General features: G+C 39.8%; 1 protein-coding gene across 8 annotated transcripts in view; it reads right to left on the bottom strand.

The window, feature by feature from the left end:
- Nucleotides 1-12,025, bottom strand: part of PCMTD1 (protein-L-isoaspartate (D-aspartate) O-methyltransferase domain containing 1) — a 66,438-nt gene extending 54,413 nt beyond the window's left edge. For 3 of the 8 annotated variants that reach the window (XM_070221554.1, XM_070221552.1, XM_014728021.3), the window contains exon 1: nt 11,635-11,774. The gene's annotated coding sequence lies outside the window, so the exon portion shown is untranslated. Of the gene's footprint in view, nt 1-10,492; nt 11,016-11,634 lie in introns of those variants that run through there. The other 5 variants (XM_005613177.4, XM_023648628.2, XM_070221555.1 and 2 more) reach the window with 5 other exon arrangements.
- Nucleotides 12,026-12,639: the final 614 nt, after the last annotated feature.

Genomic DNA, 12,639 nt, shown 5'->3' with positions numbered 1-12,639 from the left:
TACTCCACAGGGAATCAAACAAATCCAACTTAAATGTGCACATCTGCAGCCCAAATCCATCCCCGTCTCTCTCAGTTCTCAGCCAAAATACAGGAAAGGAAATAAGAGATCACAAGGATAATCAGTGGCAAGAGATATGTTCTTATTCTTTGAAAGACCGTGAAATTAATTTTCTCTTATATATAATGTATGGTCACATTCTTAAGACAGCCCAAAGCCCTCCTATTGAAACAACACTAACTATACCATAGGCTAGCTATACAATAACTTTATGAAAACCCTGCAACTCAATTTGAAGTATCAACTGGAAACACTGCAACAAATAACCCTTTTTTGGTTTAGTTACTATTAAACCATGTAATCATTTTTTCTTACAAAAGAAAACATATGCCCAGTCCTAACCCTTGAACACAGTATCACAAAAGTTTCCAGCATTTTTAATATCTTACACCATTGAGAAAAACTGTGCCTACAGAAATTTTAAGCTTAAGCCCTTGCTTGGGGCTCAGTTTTGCTTAATTCCTGACCTTACTCTCAGGATAGTGGAAAGCTACTATACAGATTCATCCTGAGTGCTCACAAAAACTCAGTTCAGCATGAGTAAGACCCTGTAGAAGATGGTCCACACCTTTTCTTAGCTGTTGATACACACCACGGTATTTGTAGCAGATTCAAAACTGTCCAAACTTTAATGTAGTATGATTCTAAGTTGGCTTCAAGAGGGAACACCCTTTTAAAAATAGACTACCCTGCAAGTAAATGCTTTTTGTGTATCACTAAAAATGAATGGGAAGATACACCAGCCAAAAGAATATGAACACATTTAGGAGGACTTGATTTTAATAACACAACAGAAGGCACTAAAGGATATAAGAGGAAGGAAGCTGACATTGAACTATATAAACAAGCAAACATATTTTCGAAGGTCTGAACTCCTGGCCTTTACCTTAAAACACCATTAACCTTACCACTAGCCATTAACCTTACTATAAACTATACTTCAGTTTTAAGAATTAAATGAAATAATGTACATATTTAAATTTAGCAAAATGTTTACCTAGCACTATTGAGGTTAAAAAGAATTAACACTACAGATAACTGAAAGAAATCTCTTCAAGTTTCAAAGATTGAAAACAAATTAATGAAAGTCTTTCTATGGTGTATCAGTTCTACAATCTCAGAGAATACCTAGCATAATTTGACCATTTCTTGGTGGCTCCAAATCATTATGAGGAACATTAATGATAATGGTAAGTCAGGAATACCTCTGGGGCTAAAGGTGCAGTACTTCACAATTTAGAACTCTTGTCTTCCTCTTTCACTGCAGTAATTTCTCATTCCTTATTGTGTGACCAGAAGATTGAAATCTGCTTCATTTTACACACAACTATGTTGGGCTTCATGTAGCTCCACAGCCTGTCCTTGACTGCACAGCAATCACTGTCCTTGTTATTCCTAGGCTTTGTTTTTTGTTTGTTTTTTATTCCTGGCTCCATGCCTACAATATCGATGGTGAGCTTGCTCTCAAGTTTGGCCTCTAGTTAAACAGATACTACTGCTGGGTTAGATCCCTCACTCTCTGCCAAGTGTTGGCTGATCTCATATCTTTGAAAAGCAGCATGACTCATAAAATATTATTATCTTTATCACTAGTGCAACTATCATTAGTCGAGCACTTACTGCACATAAAGCTTTGTCCTGTTTTAAGAACATCAACTCATTTAATCTTAACAAAGCTATGTGTAATGGTATCATTTTCAAGGGAGGGAAAGCAAGGAATGGGATTAAGTAAACTGCTTTAGAGGCAGAACTGGGGTTAAGTTCTAGGTCTTACGTGGTTAAGGACCAAATCCTATGTCCTTAAACACTGTAGATCATCATTTTACAAAAAACAAAGCAAATTCAGGAAAAGACAGTAATTAAAATTAGTTCATGCATCTATAAAAGCAGAATAATGATACCCACCTGCCTCTGACAAAACTGTTGAGAAGAGTAAATAAATGTAAAGATAATGTGAAAATGTTAAAGCACCAAAGAGATTAGTGTCTTGTATTACACAATTTCCAGGAAGCACCATTCTCACAATAACAGTGTGATTTTTCCTGAAGCAGTACAGGGAATGTCAATAATATTACATTCTACATGAAGAGTGCTTCCTGGAGCTGTGCACTGCAGATGTCCATACGTATATGTGTGTATACGTATGTATGTGGATATGTATATCCACATATATATAAACTTTATTAATTAGTGTGAACTGCATTTTATTGTTACCTGGGTGCAATAAACCAGTGATTACAAAAATTGACAGTGATAGCTGAACAAGTCCTTAACAAGAAAAAGAAAGCTTATATAAAGCTTTTTTAACATGAACAATGACATAGCTCAATTACTTTAAGTCCATGGTTATCTCCCTCCCTTTCCTTTAGAACCGAATCAATTTCATGAATGGTTACAGTACACAGATAGTTACATAAATCACTGTAGAAAAACCTCAATTTTTCTTTTTCCATTTCTAATTTCTCTGGTTCATTAAAGAATAAAGGTTCAACCACTCTATTTGCAGGAGAAAAAGTCAAGTCCATTAAAACAGTTTAGAAGAATCTGAAGTAATCGTTTTAGGATGAGATTTATAATATATGTTAAGTCACTATAGGCCACTGCCAGGCTCTCCCTTGAAACTAAAATTATAGTGACTATCTTCATGTGTTCCAAAATTTGCTCTTATACTTGAGTATCAAGGTGACCAAGAATTTAAAACTCTACTCTAGGCATTAAGAGACTACAATGAAAACATGATTACTGAGAGCACCAGGACTTATAGGAGTCACAGGGATAAAATAGACCATCCTTCTAAATACCGTAAAACAAAGATAGTTTTCTGTTTATTTTTTGAGCTATGGCATTTCTAAATATTTCTTTCTAATAAACTTAAGGTCCAGTATTTTAAAGATGGAGTACAAAAATAAGACACAAAGTCAGAATAAAAGCTCTGAACTATTAATCTAGGAGCAGTCATAGAGGTGCACTCACTGATCCATCCACCCGCACACTTGTGGCTTCCATCACCAACAGCTAAACCACCAAGTGCTCGGTACATGAGCACAAATCACCTGACATGCTAAGTCAGGCCCTAACACAGACTTGGTCACCTAACAAGGTATCCAGGTCAAAGAAAACTCAAGCACTCACATTTTCCATGACTGCATTACCAAATCTATTTGCCTTATATGGCAGCAGGATTTATAAAGGTAGGCTTTTCTTAATGAGTTGGTGTTCTCATTAACACAGAAGTCTCTCACAATCAACTAGAGGATACACCACCCCTGGGTGATAACATTCTTCATGATGTTTCCTCTTTATCCATATTTTCTAGTCTTTCTACGATGAATTCTTACTACTATTACACAAGGGAAAAGAGCAAAAACAAATGACATTTTATGTATTATTTCTACAATGACTAGTAGGGTGTAAGTGACCAAAAAAGAATTATAGGTGTTGAGAAACGACTCCATGCAAATGAATCACTGTTAAAAAAGTCTAACCCATATGGACTTAGGGAGCATATAGAGTACCATCATAAAAAGAAATGACATATCTATCAAACATCTAAAAACTAATTTTTTGATGCCTATCAGGAAAACCCCCAAATCCTGTATTTAGGACAGAATGACTGGAAAATGACAAAGAAAAGATAATACATTAAAATTCAGTAAGCCAATATTACTACTTAAAAAAAAAAAGCACAGCTTGGGAAACCTCAAATGACTTGTTAGGAGTAACCTGATAGACCAGTTACAGAACCTAAGTAGCTATTACACTTTGCACAATAATACTCTGTATTTATAGTACTCTAGCTCTGAAGAAATCAAAGAGCACTCACTATTTATCTTGTATTATCCCACCATCACCTTATTCACCTATTATTCCATATGACTTTGACTTTTATCATTCTTACCATTTAGTTGTTATTCAATAGGATTCTGATATTCTTATGATACATAAATATGCTATTTTTGTTTATACATAAAAGTCTGAAGGGATTCACAACACACTATTAAAAAACTATTACCAAGCAACCAATGAGGAACAGATGTGGGTGAGAGAGGTTTGCTGAAGGAGAAATTTATTTAACTTCATTTATTTCAGTAGTCTAAATCTTATCTTCAATCACACAATAATAAAAAAAATTAGTAACACATAAGATATATTACATTGCAGGTCATGACATTTCCTTCGAGATGATACACAGGGATTAGTTCATCCCCTCAACAGATTTCCTATGCTAAATATACTATTAAAGACCAAAGTTCCAGAGTTTCCAGATATCAAGTATCATTTCTACACAGCGAACTTCCAAACACACTCAGTGCTAACCCCTACCCAGAGCAGACAACTGGTCATAGACGCTGCTACCAATCACCACTACCAACCCTACGCTTCCAATTCAGTTGTCAACTATGGATTCTAAGTAAGCATCTTCGCATGATTTCCATCCTTCTCTCTGTTTACTTACCCATTAATCATCAGGCCAGAAAAGGAAGCCATTTCATTCCCCACCAAGAAACATCCATTTCAGTTTTCAGATTTTATTTTCCCTTACAGGGAAAGATCTATTTTTTATTTCTCTTCCCTCAAAGTGTAGCCTCAATGGATAAAATAGTAAAAAATGGAAACAATCTAAACGCCCATCAGTCAGGAACATGGTTAAATAAACTATATACAATCTATGTCTGTAGCTATATGTAGCAGACACTTTGAGGCTGCAAAAGAGTTTTTGAAAAGAACAAAGTTCTTTATCTACCGATATGGAACATTAGAGATATAATAAGTGAAAAATTGTTCACAGTGCACCTCATCTTTATATAAGTGGAAAGAGTACTGTATCTATTCATATTTACTTGTATCCAAATAAACTGCTTCTTTTATATCATTCCATGAATGAGGAGCTACCTCCCGCTGGGGAAAGTGGAAGGCTGAGGAGGAGACATTTTCAGTTTATAAAACTTTTTGTACCACTTAAAATTTGAACCAAGTGACTGACTATATTACCTATTTTTAAAATCAGTAAATTATTTTAAACTTGCTTAAAACTTCTGTCTTCAGAGTACTTGTGATTACTTTAATACTTTATAAAGTTGAGAGCAGGCAGACTGACAAACTGATTAGTTTGAAAATTAATCTCACTCCTCTGTAATCACGCATTTAGCACTCCAGAAAGAAATCTCAAATGTTTCACCCTATCACCATCACCAAGATATCTTACATTCCCAATTCCTAACAGCAAAGATTATACTTTTCCTTAATAAAGCAAGAATTAATTTTTAAGTGGCTAAACTTTTATACAATATAGGATGCAAAGGCAGATATAAGACAAATATAAAATTGTAATCTCTGCATGGTAACCATTAACCTTGATAAATTCAAATACGTCTGAAATTTTCATAAATTTTTAAGGAAGCAAAGAGTTATATATAATCTGTGTGAGGGCGTTTCAGCTGGTCATACAGCTGGAACTTCCTGATATCACCAAGAGGAATAAAACGACCCTGAATTATAGGCACAGTTTTATTCTCTCTTTCATATCCATATAAGCAGAGAAGAAACTGTGAGGCCAGGGAGTTTATGACAATACTATAGTTGATTTGAAAATGTGTTTAATTCAACAGCATGAAAAAGAATTCAAATGTCAAACCACAAATTTTAGGAATTTTTATATATAATAACTCAGACATATGCATATAGAAAAAGACGAGTGAACTTTTTAAAATAAACAATTTATAATTACATAGTAATCGATCCAAAAATAAAGAACTCATTTGATAGCCTACAACAAGAAAATCTGGTTTTCTTACATACACACACAGAATTTAAAACTCCAATAAACTATTTTGTGTATCATTCAGCAACTAAAATCAAGTATTATTTAACACCATTAAAGGTGCAGGTGACAAGTGATCATTTTCGTATTTGTTCACACATATTTCCTGAGCATCCATTGAGAGATAAAAGGAACAGCAAGACATGCTTTCTGCATTAAAGGATTTTATAATCCAATTACAACCATTAAGAGTACTCAAAAACAAATTCAGAGTAGAAAGTTATCAAGAGGTTAAACAACCAAACGAATGAGAGGAGACCTCACTACCATACAGACAGGGAAGGGGCTTTAGGGAAATAAGGTGTATGAGCTAGCCTTTTCCTTAGAGGATTTCAAAAGGCAGGGATGGGAAAGGGAGAAAATTCCGAGAGGAAATGCATGAGAAACCAAAAAGTTCCTTTCTTTTTGGAAGAGAAAGAATGTAAACTTAAGTTGGAATAAAACAAGAAATAAATTTGAAAAGGAACACTGGAGCCAAATAACGCAGCTTTGAAAGGCAACACTGAGGAATAAGGACTTTATTCCAGAGTTGATCAGGAGCCACTCAGTGGAGGCACAGTGGTCAAGAACACAGTTGTGGAAGAAAGACAGGCTTAGGATTCAAATTCCAGTTCCTCTACTTAGTAGCAACTCCTTCACGCCCAGGAAGTCTCAATTTCTTCACCTATAAAGTGAGATATTAATATCTACAACATAAAACTATTATGAAGACCAAATGACAACAAAGGATCCAGCACAGTGGCTGACATAAGTAACAAGAAGTGTTTTGGGTTTTTTTGTTTGTTTCTGACAGGCAGGGAAAATGACGTGATCAGGGCTGCACTTGGGACAATTAATTTGATAGCAGCATGCACGATGAATGGCAAAACCTAGAGATTAGGTACGTCTCCTGTTAACGGCAGTTGAGGCAAAGGGATTAAAAGTACTTCATTGCTGGGAAAATGGAAAAGAGGCAGGAGAATCAGGCACCACAATGCAATAAAACGGCAAAGAAATTCTTTCTGAGAGAAAAGGGGAGAGTGAAGAATCAAAGGTGACCTTTGATTCTGAGCCTAGATGACAAAGACAACATTAAGATCATTAATGTAAACAAGGAAATGAGAGAAGAAAACTACATTTGCAAAGGAAACAGTTTAATTTTGATTCAAGATAAAATGACAGCCGCTTCAAGAGTTTTATCAAAGAGAACAACAAGAAAAGGGAAGTCTGAAACTTAGGAAAGAAAATGAGGCTGGAATTGGGGCCTCAGCAATAAGGAAGGAATAAACAGTGGAAAGCATGGGTTTGTGTGAGATTAGAAAGGAGAAAATACAGGTTTAAAAGCGAAGATCACAACTCAATCGAAGAGAACACCTGTATTTAAGAAGTGAGATGAGAAAATAAACAAAGGGCACAAGAAGGACAAGTGTGAGGTACCGGCTTGTAGAAGTAAGAGAGAAGACAGGACTTCACAGCACTTCATATTCCACAGCTCTTCATATGCTCACTGCAACTTTAGATTATAAACGGAGCTGATTTATGATATTATGATTATAGGTACTTAAGAGCCTGCAAGTTACTGAAAAGTGTTAATTATTGCAACTCAACCCCCAGCAGGACACAGCTAATACAAGATAATTATTATAATTAGGTATTTTTTCAGTATCTCAAAGCTCAAAGAACTATAACTTTTAAGTTCTCATACTCCTTGACACTCATCCACACAATTGACTCTACTGATTACCCACTCTTTGAGGAAACCCCTTTTCCCTTTGTCTACTTCAACCGCCAATTCTCATGATTTCTCCCTCTATTCTGGCTTCTCTTTCAACTTAACAAGTTTCTCCCTAGAAATCGAATTATCAGGGAATAGGTCCTTTAATGCAATTCCACAATAGCTGTTTTATACTGTTAGTTTTTAAACCCCAACTAGATTTTAAACTCTAGATCATACATGATGCTTCTCTTGTTATCATTCACAGAACTTAAATAGTTTATTGATTTCTGACTACTCATGAATATATGTCCCCTAAAGGATCTTCAGGCTAAACTGGAAAATGAATTTTCTATTTCTTCCTATCAGCCATAAAATCTCTCTTATTAATTTTTGAAAATATACACACAGCATTGGATTCCTCGCCCTCCGACAGTTGAAAGTCAATAGATCTCAACATATTCTAAACACATCTACCTGATGCTGAACATTTTTGTGTCCCACAACTATAAAACTCACTCAGATCCAGTGTTAGTTGTCCAAGAGATAATCGATGGCCAATATGCCATTTAGATGTGAATCCAATTACCATCCTTAATAACTGCCAAAAATAAAAGCTCAAATATTCGCCTATATGTGAGTTTCTTCTCAAATACATAGTACAATTGATCATACTTTACTAACTTCAGTATTTGCCACATTTCTTTAAACTACATAACTGTCACATCTGCTGGAAAACTGAAACAGGTTAATATACCATAATATTATGCCACATACTCTATTGTCTGTCATGATGCATGTTTTTTTTTGAGGAAGATTAGCCCTGAGCTAACATCTGCTGCCAATTCTCCTCTGTTTTGCTGAGGAAGACTGGCCCTACGCTAATATCCGTGCCCATTTCCTCTATTTTACACGTGTAAAGTCTACCACAGCATAGCTTGATAAGCAGCATGTAGGTCCGCACCCAGGATCTGAACTGGCAGACCCCAGGCTGCTGAAGCAGAATGTGCGAACTTAACCGCTGCGCCACCAGGCCAGCCTCTATGCATTTTTAAGAGTCTAAAAAATACCAAAAATGAAATAGGCAAATTACAATCTTTTTAAAGCCCTCTTTGTACTCCTTTCATCTAATTAGTTTACAAAGAGCGCAATTAGGTTCATAAAAATAATGTTAAATGAAATGAGATTATCCATCCAAGTTTACAAGGAATAAAAGCACCTGTAACAGCTACAATTTACCAAGATATCCAAATTTGCCATGGCATCAAGTAGAGTGACTAAATCAACACAATCCCCCATCTTCTTGGTTAATGGCATCAGTTTAAGGAATTTAATATTTTGATAATACATCACCAGAAACCTCATCTAAAAAGACACCATTACAGGGGGCCGGCCCAGTGGTTAAGTTTGTGTGAGCTGCTTCGGCAGCCAGGGGTTCTCTGGACTGGATCCTGGCCGTGCACCTACACACTACTCATCAAGCCATGCTGTGGCAGCATCCTACACAAACGAACTACAATGACTTACAACAAGGATATACAATTATGTACTGGGGCTTTGGGGAGGGGTGAAAAAAAAAATAAAGAGGAATATGGGCAACAGTTGTTAGCCCCGGGCCAATCTTCAAAAACAAAAAAAAAGCAGGTCACCAAACATCAAAAAAAAAGATACCATTACAATTTCACACTATTTATGCTTTAGATTATTTTTCAGTGCATATGATATATCCACGTCTCTATTTTGTAAGGAACATTTCCAAGCTAAAAAAGAGAAGGAAACTCTAAGATCAATAGTTTTGTAAGGCAATTTTCATTAATGGGAGGCAGCACGGGAGAGCAAAAAACAGGTTCTTAGATTAACTATGCCTGAATCTAAGGTAGTCACCACCACTAAAAACGCAATGTGATCTTGAGCAGTTTAGTTAATCTCTCAGAGCCTCTGTTTATTAATCTAGAGAATGGGGAAAACGCCACCTATGCTGTTGTGAGAAATACATAACAAACGGCATGTAATTATCAGCAACGATAAATAAAATGCCATGGATGTTTTTGATTCCTTTTAAACACAGTTCCCCAAATAGGAAATGCTACACAATTGAGCCTAAGATTTCAGGCCATACATGTTTAGAACTAGACTGCTCTTTGTGATGATCTTACTCAGTTATATGTTTTCCCCGGAGGCTAGCACAAAGATGAACACACAGTACATTTTTAATAAATACAAGTCAGTGATTAAGTCAACAAAGCCTCCAGCTCTTCTGCACACAGAAATACAAAACCTGAGAGAGATTTCCTAGCTTTCTATCTTGTTTAATAGTAAGCAATGTAGTATCATCCTTCCACTTATGGTTTACTTCCTACGGTTCACTACCAAAATATTTAATCCCTGGCTGTTTTTTGGGTTGTGGGTTTTTTTTTCCACCTGTCTAAAATACAAACTTCTGAGCCACTGGCTCTTCTTCACACACAGTTCACGTTTAAGGAACTGAATTTGTTTTCAATCAACCGTTTAGAATTTAAATTTACTTTGAAAAATGCACTTAAAAAAACAGAAAGTAAACTATTTTCGTAACCTGCTTTATGAAGTCATCCAAGCCTTCGTGTAAGCTACGATTAAGCACTGTGTAAACATATTACTCAACTCGCCTAATATGTAAGTATCCCCAACGAGCCTTAGACATTCTGAAAGCTTTATCACACTGTATTTCAAAATAGTGGTTTGCAATCCTTTTTAAAAGCTATTTAAAAGCTAAGAGAGTAGGAAAAAAAATGGAGACAATGTTCAGCAATAAAAAAGTACACGGCCATGTAGCTTTTAAAAAGAATGAGGTATGTAATAAAACGGAGCGATTTCCGTGAGTATTGTTGGCTAAGAAAACTATACACTTATAGATGACCCCAACTTTTTTTAAAACATACTTATATGCAGAAAAAAGTCCTGAGGCCAAACACCGCATCTGAAGACTGGTTACCCTGGGTAGTAAGACAGGGAAAAGAGGCGGGTGGGAGGAGCAGGAAGGACGACGACAGAGGTCTTCATTGTTTGGCTGATTAATTTTTTTTCTTAAAGAGCACGTAATACTATTGTAACTTAAAAAAATAACGGGAGAAAATAACTATTGGTAAAACCATACCCTCTCCTCCGTACCCAAATTCTTCCAACTTGTAATTTTAAAAACATAGTTATGAGTTCTGAATTTTAAAAACAGGACATACAAAAACACAGAATTATAAGTTAAAAGAAAAATATCTTAGATTTGCAAAATTACTCCCTCCGGTTCTACTCCTGGGTCCTCTTTTCGCCGGTGTGAAATACCCTGAGGACTGGCAGCGCACTTAAACAGTAGTAACCGCTCAAACAAAAAACAGAAAGTAAGAAAATGTTTAGCGCCTGCTGTAGCCTCTTAAGTCCCTTCCCAGCCCCCAAGGCTTCTCTGAGCCTACGTAGGCTGGACTCCCTTCCTTCACAATCAAAACAACAACAGAAAGTCAGCGGGAGGATCTGAAAGGCCCGAAGGGGCCGCGGGGGGCCGCGGACGGCCGCATCGGGCAGGCAGTGGCTCAGAACCACAGGACGGTCTGCGCCCGGCCCCTTCCGGCCGCCTGGACCCCGGCCTCCGGCCCCTTCGAACCCCCTATTCGCCCTCGACCTCCCAGCCCTTCGGCCTTTCCCGGCCCTTGAACCCCGACCTCCGACCTCCTAGACCCCCTCGAGAACCCCAGCCTCCTTCGACCCCCCCTCAACTCCCCGGTCCCCGACCTGCGGGCCCCTTCAGCCTTTCCGGCCCCTTGAACCCCAACCTCCGACCTCCCAGCCAGCTCGAGCCCCCCCCGCCCCCGCAACTCCCGGGTCCCCGACCTCCCGGCCCTTTGGACTCTTCCGGCTCCCTGGATCCCAACCCCTGGCCCCCTGCCTCCAACCTCCCAGCCTCCTTCGACGCCCCCTCGACTCGCCAGCCCTCGACCTCCCATCCTCCTTTGACCCCCCCCACCCCACGCCCGACCCCACACGCGGGACACGCCGACCCGCACGACCCCGAGCCCAGAGGCGGCGGCGTTACCTGCGGCGAGGCGGTGGGTCAGGCCCTCTGCAGCAGCGCGCAGACTCAGCAGCTAGGACTCGGAGAGCTCCGCGGCGGCCGGCCGCCGCCACCGCCACAACAACACGGCCGCCGCCGCCGGGGGGAGGGGCGGAACCCGGACCTGCGGCTGGGGTAGCCGGACCGTCGCGGCCTTCGGAGTCGTCCGGGATCTAGGCATGCGCAGAGAGCCGCGGGCGCGAGGGCCTCTTGGCCAGGACACCGAAGTCAACAAGGCCTGGGTACGCCCCCCATCCGGCTCCGCCCACTATGGGATCGTTCCGCCCCCAGGCCCTAACAACGCGAGGCCTTCACAAGGCCTGGACACGGCCGCGGTTGGGAGAGATCCTGCGAGAGCGGAGGCTCGAAATGCGACCTCGTTTTCCGTGTTTGGACTCTCCTGGGAGTGAGTGGACACGAGACGGTCAGCGGTGGCGTAGGGGCAGCTGAGGGTAGAAGCCCCGCCTTGGGAGTGCTGTTGAGCTCCGCTGCGCCCCGGCACAGGGCCTCTCGGTGTCGAAGTATCTTTGAGGGTGCTTCCCCGCGGGGTAACTCGACAGAGGCTGTTGTGGAGAGTGCTCACCGCTTTATCTGAGGAGCCAGGGATTTTTCTCCAGAATGTGCCACTTTAAAGTGTTCACTTAGCGTTGGAAGTTCCCCCAACCCCGTTTGCTAGGGCCTTCGCCGCCAGGCCCGCGTGTTTCCCGTGTGGCGTCGGTCCTCGCCGCCTTTCTGAGTGTCCCCGCTCCCGGCCCGGCCCGGGACGTGGGCTATCAGTGCTAGGCTAACGTGTGCTCTGCGTTCAACACATTGTGTGCTTCCGGCCGCCGAGGATGGCATGCCCAGAAGTTCCTGTCGGCTTGCTTAAATATCCCATAGCCCATAACCAGAAGGGAAGGTTTTTGAGGAAGAGGGATAGAAAGTTGTGAAGAGGAAAGAAGACGTTGGGTCAAGAGAGCCGCTCCAATGAACCTAGTCAGTAAACAA

The sequence above is a fragment of the Equus caballus genome, chromosome 9, assembly GCF_041296265.1.
Source record: "Equus caballus isolate H_3958 breed thoroughbred chromosome 9, TB-T2T, whole genome shotgun sequence".
Taxonomy (NCBI): Eukaryota; Metazoa; Chordata; class Mammalia; order Perissodactyla; family Equidae; genus Equus; species Equus caballus.
This window is presented reverse-complemented; position numbering and strand designations above follow the sequence as displayed.